Here is a 13,419-nt window from a genome sequence, read left to right on the forward strand (position 1 = left end):
TACAGACAATGCAGTTGTCATCTTTTCCTAAGGACTGCTTGTAGATCATTGCTAGAGCTACATATTGTACCGAAAGTTTGATACATAAATCTATGTATAGGTCTTAAAACTATAGGAAAATGGTTTGTAATACCCCACCACTTTAAATGTGGTTTGAACAGTAATTCATATTACTATACTAACATCCCAACTAACTAATCCATGTGTTCAAACTCTGAAGAGAGGGAGAAAGGACTTCATTCACATTTGTGCGTAGAGACAAAATGGGGTTAATTGTTCTTATTTCCTGCAACTTAGCTTTACCTTTACCTTAAAGTATAACAAGCTTTACCTTAGCTTTACCTTAAAGTATAACTATCCTTTTAGCCCCTTAACACACCCTTCCACTCCATAATTGAATACATACCTCAATTAAATGCCCATGGCTCCATTGTTTAATTCTGGACCACTACACTTCACTTCCCTGCACACCCCTGTGACCTAAGGCTTGCAGAACCAGAGGAAGCAGTGAAAGTGTTCAGTTCCCATCACCAAAATTTGCTTCTGTTTCTGAGGACTACATGTGGTCATTCTAACACTAATTTTGCAAACACAGGTTATCAAAAAACTTACTGCACATAGAGTGGATGCAAAGAGGGTACAAGAGGTTACAGTGGCAGTTATATATATTAAACAGTGCTTAATAAATGAACGGTTATTTAGGTTGGTTTAACATCTACTTCATTATCTCTGCACAGCTCATATATATAAGTATTTGTGTTTTTTTCAAATAAATCCAGATGTGCATATATGATACACAGTTTGCACAACCTTTCTTTTTAGTATTGACTGATGAAGTGCCAGTCAAAATGGTCAGGCTTTGTGGAGTTCTTGACTGCATTATTTTTTAATAAACAAAAATTATTTGTGTAAACCAGCTGATGGCAGACTCTCCTGTGTAGTTTCTGGTCCACAGACAAAAACAGTGTTATCCATGCTTCAATTATGAGTTATAAATAGTGACGGCTGCTTCACACCCTGCAAGACTTTAGGAGGTACAGCTTTATAATTGATTACTTGACATTTTCTTGTGGCAACTGACTGTTTGGGAATTCATTTTTTAATAAGAAGTCTCATGAGAGCCTTGCTTCAATACATAAAATTATTCTATGTTTAGATGAGTCAAATGGGACTTAAATGTATATCTGAAATTGTTATTGCAGTGTGGAAGAGTTACATCTTCTAGCAGGGAAATTACTGTCTGAACCCTAATGGAGCAATTCACCCTTTTCCTTTTTATTTGTCTTTGTGACCATTTTCAACATAACTAAAAATGAGCCTAAATCCAAACTTTAGCATTCTTATTCTGCAATAGCTATTCTTGCCTTCCTGACCACTGCCCAGCAGATAATTTTATTGAAATGTGCATGTCGAAGGTTGAAATGCTGAAGCAAAAAAGGAAGATGACATCGCCCTGCAACAGAATGGGGACAGTTGAGTATTGATGGGTTTAGTTTTTATTTAATGTTCAAACAACAGAATACAAAAAAAATGCAATCTTATTGATTGCTGACTGTGGTGGGATTTTTAGTGCCGGTTGGGCTAGTTTGAGCGTTTCTGTAACTACTGCAAAAAAAATAAATAAATACCAATATCAAGTGCTGGTCTGTAGTTGATCAGGGGGGCAGAGAAGAATGGCCAGACTGGTTTGAGCTGACAGAAGTGATTTGCACAATAATTTATCTCCCTTGGTGTTTGTCCTTTTTTTTCCCAATAAAGAATTAAAATGGATTTCGGGGTTAGCAACAATTGCTTTTTAGAACTACATGACTATCACTTAGAAGGTGTAATATAATTATTATATAATTTTATTGTGGTTCAACAACAAGCAAAAACAGAAATCATAAATGTGCGGAGGGAATTCACCCCCCTAATATATTGTAGATCCACCTTTGACTGCAATTACAGTTGCAGGGATAAATACTTTTTCAAGGCACTGTAGTCACTCGTTAAAACCAAAGTGAGTAGGAAAGAAATATTCTTTAATGAGCAGAAAAAAAATCTCAGAATGGTACAGCACATTGAACCTTGACACATTCACTTGACTCCAAAGCCCGCGCTCAGATCTCTGCTTCCCACCTTAGTTGCAGACCCAGCTCATGAAAAAAATACTGCACATCAGAATCCGCATGAAACTCAGTCTATTACATAGATGGTGCACATTTATCCTACCTGGGATGCTCTCTGTCTCCAATTGGATTCTTCTAATAAAAGCTTATTTGTAGTGGCTGCTACCATGGCCACTGCAGGTCAGGTTATCTAAAATAAAGCTAACAAGAGTGCTTGCATTCCCTCAGTATATTGCTGAAGGAATGGGTAATAATAAGGAATAATACAGAAACCTGCATTTTATTTAGGATTAATACATTCTATGGTAATGTACAGCTTTGAATACACTTTCTTCGAGAAAAGGTTAGAAGCCAGTGTCAAATCTAACAAAAGAGACTAACCACGAATGGTAAAGTGTAATAAATAATTAAAGTTAAAGTGGCCCTATCATCACATTTTTAACATTATGTAAAAGGGAAGATATGTGTTTTTAATTTATTTTTTTAAACTTTTTTTGTGTCCCCTCTCCATCTGTTTTTACAGTGGCACTAATACTTAAGTTACATTTCCCAGGAGGCTGCTCCTTCTGATCATGCCCAAGATCAGACAAGTGTCATCAGGGGCTTTCCTGTGTTACAGTTTTTATTCTGTAATATTTTATTATGTGTTACAGTTCTCTGTTTATTAAGTTTATTGAAACTATTTTATTTTTTTTTTTTATTTAAAAAAACAAGAACTTTACATAGCTAAGTACTTCAGTGTTTGTTAATGAGACAAATTCCCTGTATGTATACTATCAAATGATATCTGTAATTAAGGACAGTCCTATCTGAACATTACATATACACACTTCCACATAATAGTGCAGATCAAAAGAATTCAAAGTGTTATGATAGTCTTAGGTGGAGTGTGGTGAGTGACTATCAATTTGTTATATTTTAGGGGGCCTAGTAAAGCGTTCTCTTTTCCATGGCTTATGCTTTTCCTATTGTATGCTGCTTCCCCACCTCAGTGTTCGCCAACCTTTTGGACCTCATAGACCACTAAGTCTATGGAATCTTGACCGCACATGCAAGCCCCAGAGTGATGTCATGATGCCAGAACCCACAAACTCTTCCATTGTGGGCTCAGACCTGCTTGCTAAACATCCTGGGGGGACAGTAGTGCAACAAAAGTTGTGTCCACAGCCGTGCACTTTTGTCCCCCCAGGATGTTTAGCATCCAGGTCTGAGCCTGCGATGGGAGAGTGGGCGGGTTGTGTCCAGACTGGTTTGGCGTTTTAGATTGTAAGCTCTTCGGGGCAGGGTCCTCCCCTCCTCCTGTGTCACTGTCTGTGTCTGTCTGTCATTTGCAACCCCTATTAAATGTACAGCGCTGCATAATATGTTGGCGCTATATAATTAAGTTTATTATTAATAGTAACCATGGTCTTGATTTTGTTTCTTATAACATCAAGTCTCACACTTCCTTCTAAAAACATGTATTGAAATTGCTTAGTGTGTTTCATTGAAGACCCCTTTAAGAAGTGTGTATACAGGTATCACAGCTGGAGTTCTTTAAAGAGATACCAATCTCCCAGGTTATCCATCTCCCTAATAGAATCTGAAATAACAATTTTAGGTGGCAGGGCCTTTAAGGCAATAATGAAATGCATTTGGCTGGGATGGAATAGTGACATGAGCTGTGTATATAGCCTTTGACATCTGCTGTGTTCATGTTAACTACATAACTGTTTATCCAAGGGAAAGAGAGGGGGAATGTTTATAAACAATGTACAAAACAGGGATCCAGTTTCAATAGGATGAGAAAAGAAATGTTCACATAGCCAATTACTTCTGTTTAAGGTCAGCTGTATTTTAAGAAGTATTTTATACAGAGATCACATAAATATACAGATATATTTATCATACTGTATATTTGTATAGCATGCATGCTTTCCGTTTGGAGCGTGAACCATCAAATACTCTTGTGGATTCATTCTCTGTGTTTGCATTTAATATACATAATTGTATACATGAGTCATTTGTTTTAGATAAAATGTATAGAGAGACAGAGAAATGGAGACAACATTATTATTTTGATTTCGGAAGAAGCTTGTAAGTACATTCAGTAGTTTTCGTCCTCCCGTGAGAGTAAAACATTGTATGAGAAACTTTTGAGTGTTCCTTACTGTAACCATTTTCCTCTGAGAAAAGATGTACTGTCTGTACTCATTGTGGGTTCACTTTATTTAATAAAACCTGATTTTTTATTCTAGGGGGAAATGAAACAGAGAAAATGCTTAAAGTGTAACACAAGTAAACATTGAGCCAGTAATACTTCTTTTATACTGATTAGATCCCACTTTCAAACTGTCATAAATCTTTGCTGCTCATTTCCCCACTGGCTAATTGTGTGTTTCGTTTTGTTTTAGCTTGCTTATCTTCTGAATGGCCCTAAAAAGAGGCAAAGTCATTTACTGTACACTTGCCCCAGTATCAGGATTGTTGCTCAGCACAAGCAAAGGGATTGGATTGCATGACAATATTGCCAAGGCCTTTTTTTGAAATACATAATACATTATATGAGGAATTTAAAGACCCACCTTTGCCAGTTTTGAATGCAACATGAACATGAATCGCTGTCTGTATAGCAGGAGACAAACAGGATTAGCCAGGAAGTTAGGGTAAATGGGGCAATCCTGAAAAAGGTTCTAAAACAGTAACTTTAATAGATAATGTATTTATTTGTAGTCTGTATCTTCATTGCCAGATTTTCCATGACTTCCTGTTCTAATATCGGTGACCTGGACAAAAAGTGAGAGAAAGTCTGTCAGTTGGTAACAAAACTTGTGCCAAAGCTGAACTCCACTCATCAGTGTAAGAACATGGCTACACTGTAAAGTTCAAAGGGAAAAGCCAAGTGACCAAACTCTGGCAGGGCTGTATAAGGGTGAAGACTGGAGGAAGCAAAATGGGAACCTTTGGAGGTCAAATTAAAGTTTCATATACAGTTAGGTCCATTTTTGGACAGACAACTTTTTTCTAATTTTGGTTCCGTACATTACCACAATTCATTAAAAATGAAACAACTCAGATGCAGTTGAACTGCAGACTTTCAGCTTTAATTCAGTGGGTTGAACAAAAATTTTCCACAAATGTGAGGAACTAAAGCCTTTTTTCAACACAATCACTTCATGGTGACGCTTGAGCATCATCAGGATTTTGCTTTCCTTAGTCAATCAGAGAGCACTAAAGGTTTTGAATTGGGAGACTTGTCCCCTTTTAACCTCCAGTGCTGGGGATCGCACACAGGATTCCCAGGGCTGCATGAATGAATGCAGCCCTGGAATCCCACTGCGATGCCCAGGCAATAAAGTTAATTAATCTCTAGTGCCCGGGGATCACACACAGAAGGATTCACAGGGCTGCATGAATGAATGTAGCCCTGGAAATCCTCCTGTACTGATTCCCTGGAACTTCCGATGGGTTTGGAAAATCGGTTCGCGGACCCATCGGAAGTTCAAGAAAATTTTGTGTGAATGCCTGAAGCATTTACGCTTATTCCCTAGTGACAACATATTCTGATAAATTCTAAACTTTACTTGAATGCTTTCGTAAGATAATTAAGCTGCTTTATTCAGGAATTTTAGATTTTTTTTACTTATTTTCTACTGGTAATAAGTGACATGCAGAGCAAATCCATCACCAGTCGTGTGCAAATGTTTTGTGTGTGTGATAATTGAAAAGCATATTCACACAATTTTTAAAAAAAAGTTTACTATTTTATGAATATATTTAAATAATAAATCAGCCCAAAACAGTCATGTATAGTTTATTTGACATCTTCAGAAAAATGTACATAAAATCCCCTCCTGTGGACAACTACTTAAGAGGTAAGACGTCCAGAACGTGCAGGAGCACACCTTTGAAGCAGATAACAGAATCTTCACATTGAAAGACTTTTTTATAACTTATCTGAAAGAAAGTTATTTCTTTCTGCTTTCTGTCTCTCTGTCTCTCTGAAGATTAATTTGATGGCCCTTGAAAGTCATGTTAAGTAACTAGCTTAGTCAGTGCATTCACATAGTCTACAATATATTGGAAGAAGTATTTTTAACTGTATCAACCAGATACCTTTATAACCTGAAAAAAGAGAGCAGAGGGAAATGCTTTATTTTGAAAGTAGTGTATATATATATATATATATATAATCAAATACAGACTACTAGAAGTTGGAGTTCATATAGGGAACAATTTCACCAAGATGTGCAGATAATATATCCAATAAGGCATACACATGCATTATAGGCCGGATGAGACAATTATTCATCAAAAGACTGAATGTTCCGTCAGCAGCTAGCCAATGCCTTGGTCCTAGGTAGTACAGTAGTAGATGCAATATACAGCTCAGTGTTGGCTAGAGAAATGTAGAGAAGTCCCTGTGAAAAAATGCCACCAGGCACAGTTTACTTCTGAAAGCTTCGTTGTGGGCTTGAGGGACTAAATATTGAAGGCTAGACAATCTGGAGAGTTGTGGGTGCAGTTTAAGTTATGAATTTCTCAAAGGACCGTAATAAAAGCCTGCTATGCATTCTAATTGAGGTTTAGGAATGTCAAATAAAATATGAAAATATGAATGACTTAGTGTAGACAGACAGGTAAAATTAGATTGTTTGTCTCACTTGTCAAGGTATTTTGGTGCACGTGAATTCATTTTGGTTGCTATAGCAAAGAAGGTTTTATTGAAAGATACTTTGCTTTTATTTCTTTGATTATATAGGCCAATTAGTTATGCAAAGAAACATTTACAGTTTAGTAAAGCAAAAAAAAAAAGATTTATAAAAAAAATATAAATACTTTATATTTTAGTTCTATGATGGTATTTATTAAATATTTCCAGAAGGTTCAGCTGGCAACAATAACATCCATACCCCCTCAACACAGGCTTCATGAAGTCTTTTTTTTGAAAGCCGGTGTCTAAGATCTTTGGACTCGTGTTGATGACAAAAACTTGTCATGGTAATGAGATCATTGGATCATTCACATTGGTTAATAAGCTCTTCAGTAAACTTCCTTCTGACTTTCACTTGACCTACGTTTAGGCATTCCTATAGATTTGTATGGGAATGCAAAACTTGTTTAACCTCTCTAGTGGTAACCCCGAGTGTGAAGTGTGGGGTAGAAAAAAGTTGCTAAAAGCGGTAACCCCAAGTCACACTCAGGGTATGTAAACCTATGGAAGGTAATAATAAGTACAGCCTTACCTGATCCGCCGGCGTCCCAAGTCGTCCATTGCCGCCATCTCCGTCTTCTTCCTTCTTCCTCCGGCCGGCTTCTGCACTCAATGAGTCACCGGGAGTTCCCGGTGACGTTGATGCAAGTGTACGTTGCCGGCGGAGCGGGAAATTCAAAATCCATTTGTATTGCATTCAATACAAAATACCTGTATTGAATGCAATACATTGGATTTATATGTGTAAAAGCAGTATATTATTTTCAAGAACATTTATTTTACAGTATATATATTAGTATGAGTATAATATTTATTTAAAAAAAAAAATATATATATATATTATTTTTTTTTAAATATATAGATTTTTAAATGTATTCAATTTTTTTATTTTTACATGATTTTGTGTTTCAAACTTTATTATACTCACACTATTATATTAGTGTTCCCTGATCCCCGTGGATCTTTGCTCGATTGAGTCCTGTGCCTGCTTGTAATCAGCTTTCATCCTGTAGTGGAGGAAGCACCAGACGCCGCCATGGTTATCCTTCACCTGATCCTGCAATGCACAGGCGTGAGGTGACGTAACCTGCTGTAAATGGGAAAAAAGAGTCCTGAGTGCTGCTGCTCATGCGTGAGGTCAGCATTTTTTATCAATTTTACACATTTTTACTTATTTTGCGCTTTGGTGATAGGTCCACTTTAAAGCAAACAAAGCCCATCCACACAGACGCTAAAACCGAGAAACCCTTTGGTCACTCTTCCCAATGTTGACGGGTGTGTGTGCATCATAAACAGGCAGAAATGTAGGAGTAGATAATGTGAGAAGGGAATTAGAATGAAATATTCTTAAAAATACAATAATGATCAAAACAATTTATAATAATATATCTTCTGCTGCTGTACTTGTCTTAAGCAGCTGGGGTGTTGACAAAGCAGCCCATGCTGAGATTTGCTATCAATTGTCCTGCTGGATAGCTCAAGATCCCACTCCCTATAAAATTGTAGGGGGCGATTTCAATTCGTCATGATGGATTCTGAAGACAGGAGCTCTAGCTCTGTCACTTGCACTGAGAGACATGCACCTCGCTCGGTGTTGTCAGATTTTGCCAACGCCATGTCCTTAAATGATGTTTGGCGACAGTACCACCCTCTAGAAAGACAGTATACATTTGTCTCTCAACCTCATGTGTCTCAGGCCCGCTTAGATTATCTATTTTGTACGGATGCCATTATGTATAAAACCGAGTTACCAGAGATTCATATCATGGTAATCTCGGATCACTCTCCCATTTCCCTTGTGTTGAAAGATCAATACCCTAAAGGTGATTATGTTCCCTGGCGTTTCCCTTCTTATTTGGTTAAGGACCCCGAATTCCAGGGAGTGTTAACAACTGCATGGCTCGAATATGTCCAACACAATGATATCCATAGGAATGATCCAGTACTGTTCTGGGAGGCGGGTAAGGCCTAGTTGAGAGGTAGAATTATTTCCTTTATGGTGAAAAGAAAAAAGCCACTTTATCCCATTTCTTAACAGTGCAACAGGAGCTTGAAACAGCACAGCAGACGTTAACTGATAATCCTACCCCTGATACTAAACAAATGTGGTATGCCTCCAAACGTAAATTTGATTCCTGGCTGTCCCAATATGAACAGCTCAAGTGCAAATACAGATCCCTGGAATATCACAAATATGGCAATAAATCGGGCAAAATGTTAGCCAATCTAGTCCGTACCAGCTACAAACCGAATTATATTCCAAAACTGCACACACCCTCGGGTGATGTGGTTACTTCCCCCGAAGAAGTGAACCACTGCCTAGCACAATATTTTCAAAATTTGTACTCTTCCCCAGCAGCAGATGTACAGGCCAGGGACGGCATTTCTCTCATGAAGTTGACCTACCCCAACCACAACAGAGTGATATAGATGCTCTTAATGCACCTATCACTAAAGAACAAATATTGGCGACTATCAACAATTTAAAAAATGGAAAAGCCCCAGGCCCTGGCGGGTTCACCACTGAATTTTTAAAAATGTTGAAAGATGAGGTGGTAGATGATCTACATGCGCTTTATTCTACTCTCTGGGAACGTGGTATGCACTTTCGTTCCAGTCAAGAAGCATATATAAAGCTTCTCTTGAAAAAAGATAAAATTCCCTGTAATCCGGAATCATAGCGCCCCATCTCTTTGGTGAATATAGATGCAAAAATATTGTCTAAAATTCTTGCAGATAGATTGGCCAGGTTACTACCCTCTCTTATTTCTCTTTCTCAAGTGGGCTTTGTTCAAGGCAGAGCGGCAGTAACTAATATTAGAAAAGTACTGGTGGCATTGGAGACACAAGCCCCATCTAAACTTAGCTATCATTGCAATAGATGCACACAAGGCATTTGATATGGTGAATATATCTTGGCTCTTTACGGTGCTTAGACACATCGGACTCCGGGGTTCTTTCCTCAAACTGTTGGAAGCTATGTATGCATCTCCAAAAGCCAGTATACATACACCAGGATTTTTGTCCAGTCCCATTGCTCTCCACAGAGGGACTAGACAGGGGTGCCCTCTGTCCCTTCTCCTGTTTAACCTTGCACTGGAACCGTTGGCCAGATACTTTGATGCTACCCCTTCATTACATGGTAAACCGGTTGAAGCTAGTGAATTGCGAACTGCCTTCTTCACTGACGATATTCTGATCTTTACTTCTAGGCCTAGACTTGACAGCAATAGCATTCAAAGTTTCTCTGGGTTAATAATACATTTTGATAAAAGCGAGATCTTATCTTTAGCCAGGTCTGAGGAAGCTGCAGAGAGTTGGAGGGCGCATGTACTGTTCAAAGTGGCAACACATTCTATACTATATCTAGGGCTTCACATTGGCCGTTTGCCATCATCTCTATACAAATTAAATTACCCGCCCTTGATAACCAAAATACAAAAAGAATTAAGAATGTGGGAGCATTTGCCCCTATCGTTGTTAGGCCGTTGCCACCTAGTGAAGATGATGTCTTTCTGTAAACTGCTTTACCCCATGCAGACACTGCCTCTTCTACTGACCCATACTGATGTAACTGCTCTTAATAGGGCTTTTATGAAATTTTTGTGGAATGGCAAACGCCCGAGAATTTCTTTGGCGAAATTGTATCTGCTCAAAACTGAAGGTGGCGTGGGTTTTCCCAATATAAGACTTTACAACCTGGCCAGTCTGACCAGACATGTTGTTGACTGGCTTGGGGGTATATCCTGTTGTTCTAATGTACTTCTAGAGAGTGCAATGTCATATCCTTGGAACCTCTGTGCTTTACTACATTTTAGACTCTCTGAAGTTCTTATCTCTCTGCGCCATAATATTTTGATTAGAGACACAGTGGTTACATGGAATGTGATTAGACAGAGGTTCAAAGTACAAGTTCGTCTACCTAAGTATCTGCCCATATGTGGTAACCCCATGTTTCCTCAGGCACAAGAGTAAGCAGCATTTGGGGTATGGAAACAAAAAGGACTAGTGTACTACAGTGGAGGATCAGACTAAACTCTCCTTGACTGATCAGCAGGTTAAATACAATATTCCACGTTGGGCAGTTCATCCGTTGTATTATAATCAGGCTATGTCATACCTCAAGTCTTTAGTACTAAATTATGCGGAGACATTTCAGCCTAATGGTTTTGATAATTTCTTATCATTATCTCCCCCGTTTGGTTCCTGGGATGGCACAGCCACAGATAGTATACCACACTCTTTACGGACGTGGACTAATATCCGCCTCTTGGCTGCCAGACGAGCAATTATGCATAGCTGGATACAACCCCATCCACCTAGTTTGGAACAAGTTATCTCTTCCCTGAAGATCTTGTTTCATAGAGATGTTGGATGCTAAACTGCGATACGATGACTCCATAACTCGTTTCTGGCAGCAGTGGTATAACTTCTTGACTTATGCCTTTACGGACTCGGACAGAAATTCGATTCTTGAATTGTTCAAATATTCCACATGGTACATAACCAATATATCTGGCTGATTATGTGATTGTTTGTTGTTAACTAAAATATTGTGAGTGTTCCCCTTTCTTTTCCCCTGTGTGTTCTGTCCCCCCCTATTGGTTATAGTTGTTTTAGTTGTATATGTATAAATGAAAATCAATAAAAACAGTTTTAAAAAAATATCATGAAGGCAGACTGGTGTGAAGTGAGATATAAAAACAAACACTGCCCTTTACTGTAATTATTTTTATGATATTAGATTTCACAGAGAAGTTCATATAAATACACATTGCAGACAGAGTCATTTATAAAAGTTGTAGCTCTGTGTACATAGATGTTCACTGACCTTCACCATTTAAAAATGGTATTTTAAATATTATTAGAGATAACATAAATTTCTTACCTTAACTCCAGGGTTATTTTATTTCTTATATTAACCTGATATGATTTATTATTATGATTCACTGCAGCAAAAATTAAAAAAAAATGAAATAAAAAAAAAGAATAAAAGTGTCCTGTTAGTAGTTGGATTTTTGGGTCTCATTAGCCGAGTGGAGATGGTGTAAATCCTGCATGCATTCAGTCCTGGCAGCCCCGGAAAATGCAGTGATATCCAGAAAATGCCTGCATTGTACACTGCACAGGTGCAGCTCAAAGTTTTCTGGATAGAAGGCAGTGTCCAGGCAAGTAACTGATTTATTGAAGAAGGAACATTGCCTGTCTCTTTCTGCAATAATGACTTGCCTGGTCACCTTTTTGTTTTGAGGAATTATAGTTCCCCTTTAAGTGAAGACCTATGAACATATGCCAAAAAAATAAATGCAGTACATGAATGACATGAAAGACAAAAAAAATCACAATTATCCTGCTTTTTTCCTGGCAGGAATAAAAATGTCCTTATGCAATACTACAGTGTTTACAGTCTTGCACTGCAACAAAACAGTACACTGTATGATCCAAGGGTCAATGGGCCTTTAAAGCTCTCCAAGACTGGAGAAGATAGACTATCATGGGAGAACCTGGGTGACGCAGAAAACCTGGAATGAATTTCTAAAAAATTATTTGATATTAGTTGGCAAATGTTTTCAATTCTGAACCAGATCCATCCCTGGTTTGCTGGATCTCCTGTCTTTCTTCTCCAGTCTTAGAGAGCTTTATTTATTCAGGCCCAATGTGTTTTAGGGAGTAAAACAGTAAACAGCTGCACCCATACAGGGTCTTGTGCCAATGAAACCATTATTATTGGCATGTCTGCTATTGGTAACACTTTTGCGTAAAACCACCACCAATCAGGACTACACCGACACACTAGAAAATATTAGAAATATTACAAAATACATTATGCCTAATAATTATTGCATTAAAAAAAATTAAACCATACTCGCCTATCCCTGTTCCATCACAGAGTGGTACCATCTTCCTCCTTTTCATTCTGGAGATAATCTTCGGTCATTTTGTTTGGCTAGGTCAGGATGACTTTACTCCAACAACCAATGCTGATTACATGTCATTCAATTAGGTTTTTCATGTATTTGTCTGACATAACTGCAACTTACCTGGCTGCAGGAGTGGAGAGCTAACTGGGGTAAAGAACAGTCAACTTTCTCACTCCCTTTTATAATGGGGATCAGCACCACCCACCTATTTCAAAGTGGCCGGTGGGACAATCTACCTGACACACAGTGTTCTTTCTCATCCACAGCACAAAAAGACATTGAACACCCAACTAGGTACATACAGACATTGAACATAAATATTCTACTTGATATGCCTCGAGCCATAAGCCAGATACAAGTCTTAATGTCTACACTGCCGTCCGGACCAGGCAGGCTTGCTAAACAACAAACGTGGCACCACCCTTCATCATGCCTATTTCAATACCTAAATAAAATATATCCTTGACAGTTTCAGACAAACAAAATGCACCATTTGCATAAAAGCTTGACAAACCCTTTGCATGATCAACATGTGGAAAAGGAAATCCCCAAATTGATGTCATTAATTTTTCAAAAGACTTTACCACTTTTATTGCAAGAATTTCAGATGTTTAGGTTAAATTGAACACAGTTAGTATGTTTCCTTGTCTATAATTCTCTATAATTCCTAGTTTCCTATTTTAGGACATATAAGGCC

This window comes from Pyxicephalus adspersus, chromosome 3, assembly GCF_032062135.1.
Source record: "Pyxicephalus adspersus chromosome 3, UCB_Pads_2.0, whole genome shotgun sequence".
NCBI classification, from domain to species: Eukaryota; Metazoa; Chordata; class Amphibia; order Anura; family Pyxicephalidae; genus Pyxicephalus; species Pyxicephalus adspersus.